We start from the raw sequence: 5135 nt of genomic DNA on the forward strand, positions 1-5135 counted from the left end.
TCCGACTCTCCCAGGCCGCACCGCGCGGCGCCTGCCGCCGGGCCATGTGCGTGCGGCGGGCCGCCCCACGGGGCTCGGGGAGGGGGGGCGCCCACGCCCTGATGCCCGCAGCGCGTCCGGAGGGACCCGGGGGGCGCAAGCGTGTGCACCGGGGACCACGGCAGCGCGCCCACGACAAGCGCGCGCTCGAAGCCCCGCACCACACTTGCAGGGCTCAGTCCACAGGCTCACGGGGAGCCGCGGCTCCCCCCGTCCGTGCTGCCGGGTGGTTCCGCCCAACATGGCAGCCACCCTCTGCCTTCTCCCGGCGGGCGCTGCGCCGTGGGGCAAACCACTGGTGACGCCGAGGGAGGGGCGAGCGGCCGGCTTAGTAACCGAAATTGCATGAGCACAGAGCTCCACACTACACCCTAGAAAAAGCTACGAGCTCATCGAGCGCGCTTGGTTGTGAGATCTCACCCTTTCACCAGACAAATACTTCCACTTACAGGGGTAAGTTCCCCCTCTCCGTGTGGGCTTTTAGACTCGTCTACTGACTGGGCAAAAGAATGGACGATTCCAAAATAGAAAAGGAACTCCCGGCGGCCCAGAGATGGCCCACACCGCTGGAGAGACGCCCGTCCGGCGCCACACCAAAATGAAGGCGAGTTGCTTGGATCACTTACGCCCGAGCCCACGACGGCGGCGGCGGGGGTAATTCCGCCTTCCCCCATTCCGACGGGCACCGTGGTTCGGCCCGCGGAGGCCTCCGCCCTCAGACGCGCGAGCGCGCGGGGGTGGGGGTCACGTGGGGGGAAATCGCGTGGGGCGGGGCCTGCCGCCGCGGGGCGGGCGCAGAGCTGACAGGTGCGGTGGGGACGCGTCAGGAGCGGGTCCGCTGCAGTGGGAAGGAGTCCGCTGGGGGTCGGTGTGTACCGGGGACCGAGGCTCAGGGCGGGGACGCGGGACGTCCTGAGACGCACGGTGGGGACGACCGCACAGCCGCGCCGGTGTGCTCCGGGCCCCCCCGCTGCGCGCGGAAAAACAGCGAGAGCTACGTTTAACGTCAGATGTATTTTCCCTCAGTTGAAACAACGCGGGGGCTTATTTCAAACAGAACGTTCTCGGCTTGCCTGACACTGGGTTTGAATCCTCGCTGTCCTACTTCCAGCTGTGTGGCCTCTCTGCCTCAGTTTCCCCGTCTGTGCGGGCAGACCGGTTTCCCCTGGAGGTCAGAGTTGGCCTAATTTCTGGTTGCATCGCAGTTTTCATCCGTCACTGGGTTCTGCCAGCCCTTCTCTTGTAGAAAGTGCTGAAGGTGACAGATCCACCAACAGGAAGCAGATATTCACAGAAAAGCCTGGAAACAGCTGACCTCAGTTGGGCAGCTATGTGTGTCTTGGGGAAGGCTTTTGGGGCATGCATGTGCAGCACGGAGCCCCTGACTGCTCGTCACTGCTTCCCCGTGAGGGGCCTCGTCATGGTCTTTACTAATTTCTCTCTCTCTCTCTATATATATATATATATTTAAAGATTTTATTTATTTATTTGAGAGAGAGAATGAGATAGAGCATGAGAGGGGGGAGGGTCAGAGGGAGAAGCAGACTCCCCGCCGAGCAGGGAGCCCGATGCGGGACTCGATCCCGGCACTCCAGGATCATGACCTGAGCCGAAGGCAGTGCTTAACCAACTGAGCCACCCAGGCGCCCTTAATATATGTATATGTGTATATATATATATATTTAAAATTTGTTTATTTATGTACAAAATCTTCATGCCCAACGTGGGTCTTGAACTCACAACCCCGAGATCAAGAGTTCCATGTTCTTCATACAGAGCCAGCCCAGCGCCCCCCCATAACACAGGTGATGTGAATGTGCCCCCAATGCAAAACAACCTCTGTGTGTTTTCAGAAGACATCTCTTCGTGTTGTAGAGAGTGCCTGCAGACCGTCAGCTGTCCCACCACCCCCAAAGGTCTGAGACGCACCGCGGTAGCAGTTCTGAGTGTGTGAGGGGCCCAAGTTGGGGGTGTGCTCCATTGAGGGTATGGTGGTGAGCAAGGAATGCACGATTCTTGCCATCTTAGAATTTCAGTGTTAAGAGAGACAATGTTCACGAATGGAAGGGTCCCAGAAGTGGGCATCCATGTTCATCTGTGATGGGTTCATCAATTCCAAGCCAGACCCTGCTCCCCTTCAGGGCAAGTGCGCTTAATCACTCTATGGAATGGGATGGGGCAGAGTGACGCTATGTGGTATGTCTCCACCTGGAACGCGGTCTCTTCTCTCAGCTCACTGGCTCTGAAAGAAGCTAGCCACCGCGTGTCCTGAGGATACTCAAGCAGAATGTGGCAGGGCCCCAGGTCGGGAGGAACGGAACCCCCGGCTGACATCAGCACTGGGTTGTCAGACAGGAGAAATGGCGGTGGGACCCTCAGCCTCTGCCCATGTCCCGAGAGGCCTCCAGAGAAATCAGACCTGCTCGCACCTTGACCTTGGATGTCCAGGCTGCAGAACTGTGAGACCTGCTCAGTGGTATTCTGTTATGGCTGCCCCTAGCCAGCTAGCACGACAGGGAAATATGTACGGTGCCCAGAGAAAGACCTAGAAGGAGACACATCAACTGAAAACAGGCTCTGAGAAGGTGGTAGCATTGGAGATGCCGATCGAAGTAATCACCGCAGAGTCGTGCTGTAGGTTTGTAACTGTTTCCTGAAAAGTTCTTTCAACTTTTCTATATGTTTGCACATTTTATAGTAAATTGTTGGGGGCTGGGAAGGACTGAGGAGCCAGCTTCAAGAGTCCCCCCCCTCCCCAGGACCATGTGAGCTTCTGAAGAATAAAAAATCGTGTATAATCTCAGGTGAATATTGCTGAGCATCATGTCATGACTCTGAAAATAAACCAAAGACTCAAGCAAAAAGTAATTAGTCTTGCCTTTCATATTTTACCTTATACTTCAAGGTAAAATAGTTGGTTCTATCAAGAAGAATTTTAGCTAATAAATGCAGAGGATCAGGAAAATCAAAGAAATGAACTTTCGTGACCCTTATAAAATAACAACGGGAGGGATGAGGGTCGGAATCTCACATACCTTTGAAGGCTGTGATTCTCTCTCTACACACTACTTTAGTTATACCCCACACAATTACTTGGTGCTTTCTGTTGAGAATGGTGTTTCTAATTTCCATGATGATTTCTTCTCGGACCCACGGTTTACTTGGAAATGTGTCATTGATTTCCAAAAATGTGAGGATTTTCCAGGTATGTTTCCAAAATTAGTTTCTTGTGTAATGATGTGGTGGCCAGAGAACATACTTTGTAGGATTTCAGTCCTTTTTAAAATTTGAGATTTACTTTATGGCCATAGCGTGGCCCACCTTGGTGAAGGTTCCTCGTACACTTGGAAAAGGTACCACTGCTGCTGGATGGAGTGTTATGTGTCAGGTCAAGTGGGTGACGCGCTGTTTGAATATTCGAAAACCTTTCTGATTTTCTGTGTGCTGGTTCTACCATTGCTCAGAGAGAGATGTCGAAATCTCCACTTCTGGTGAAGGATTTGTCTATTTCCCCTTTGTATTGTCCCCCTCTTCATGGGCCGTCGAGTTCTGGAGCAGACACACGATGAGGGTTGATTTGCCTTTTTGATGAACTGACCCCCTTTACCATTTTAAATATTCCTCTTTCTTCCCGCTAACATGTCCTGTTCTAGGGTCTGTTGTGTGTGATGTGAATCGAGCTAACTTCCAGCCTGCTTTTGATCAGTGTTTGCATAGTGTCTTGGATTCAGTTGTGTCTCCTAAAAAGACATGCTCCAGTCCCAGCCCCCAGGACCTGTGGATGTGACCTTATAGGAAATAGAGTCTTCACAGACGTCGTCAAGTTGAGTGGGGTCACACTGGATTCGAGCAGGCCCTAATCCAATGACCGGTGTCCTCATGAGATGGAAAAAAACTTGGACAGAACACAAAAGAGAAGAGCATGTGAGGATCGAGACAGAGGAAGTGGTGGGTGCAGAGGCCAAGAACAGTTAGGGGTTGTGGGCAGCCACCAGAAGCTGGAGAGGTCCGGACAACGGCTTCCCCCTTGCAGTATCCAGGAGAAACAGGCCCGCTGACACCATGATTCCAGATGTCCCACCTCCAAAACTGAGAGAATAAATTTGTTTAACTACCCAGTCTGTGTTCTTTGTCTGTTGTGTTCATTGATATTTAAAGAGGGTTTTACAGAAAGCATACAGTAGGACCTTACTCTTTTTTTTTTAAGATTTTATTTTTTAAGCTTTTATTTTTTTTAAGATTTTATTTGACAGAGACACCCAGCGGGAGAGGGAACACAAGCAGGGGGAGTGGGAGAGGGAGAAGCAGGCTTCCCGCCGAGCAGGGAGCCCGATGCGGGGCTCGATCCCAGGACCCTGGGACCATGACCTGAGCCGAAGGCAGACGCTTAACGACTGAGCCACGCAGGCACCCCTTTATTTTATTTTTAATTTTATTTTTATTACTTTTTTAAGGGGGGGTTGGGCAGAGGGAGAGAGAAAAATCTTAAGCAGGCTCCATGCCCAGTTCTCACAACCATGAGATCATGACCTGAGCCGAAATCAAGGGTGGGAATCTTAGCTGATTGAACCACCCAAGTGCCTCTGATTTATTTATTTTAAATATCATTTTGTGCCTTCACATTCTCCCTTCCAGGCAGTCTCAAAATCTGTACCTTTAGATCAGAGAGTAAAACACAGCTGGATTTGTGATGGAATAACTTTTCATTTGACATAAAGATTTTTTTAGAGTTGCTCCTAATTTCTTTTGAAGTTTGAATACCAAATTCTCTCTAGCACTATGTTAATAGTGCAGGAAAAAACAATTTTTATGGTCACACAAATTCCTTGGAATGTTGTACACACATTTGATCTCCCGAGAGAAAACTATATAAGAACATGCCTACTTCTTTTTTTTTTTTTTTTTAAGATTTTATTTATTTATTTGACAGAGACAGTGAGAGAGGGAACACAAGCAGGGGGAGTGGGAGAGGGAGAAGCAGGCTTCCCGCCGAACAGGGAGCCCGACGCGGGGCTCGATCCCAGGACCCTGGGACCATGACCTGAGCCGAAGGCAGACAGACGCTTAATGACTGAGCCACCCAGGCGCCCCATGGA

The sequence above is a fragment of the Neomonachus schauinslandi genome, chromosome 5 (genome assembly GCF_002201575.2).
Source record: "Neomonachus schauinslandi chromosome 5, ASM220157v2, whole genome shotgun sequence".
In the NCBI taxonomy this organism is placed as follows: Eukaryota; Metazoa; Chordata; class Mammalia; order Carnivora; family Phocidae; genus Neomonachus; species Neomonachus schauinslandi.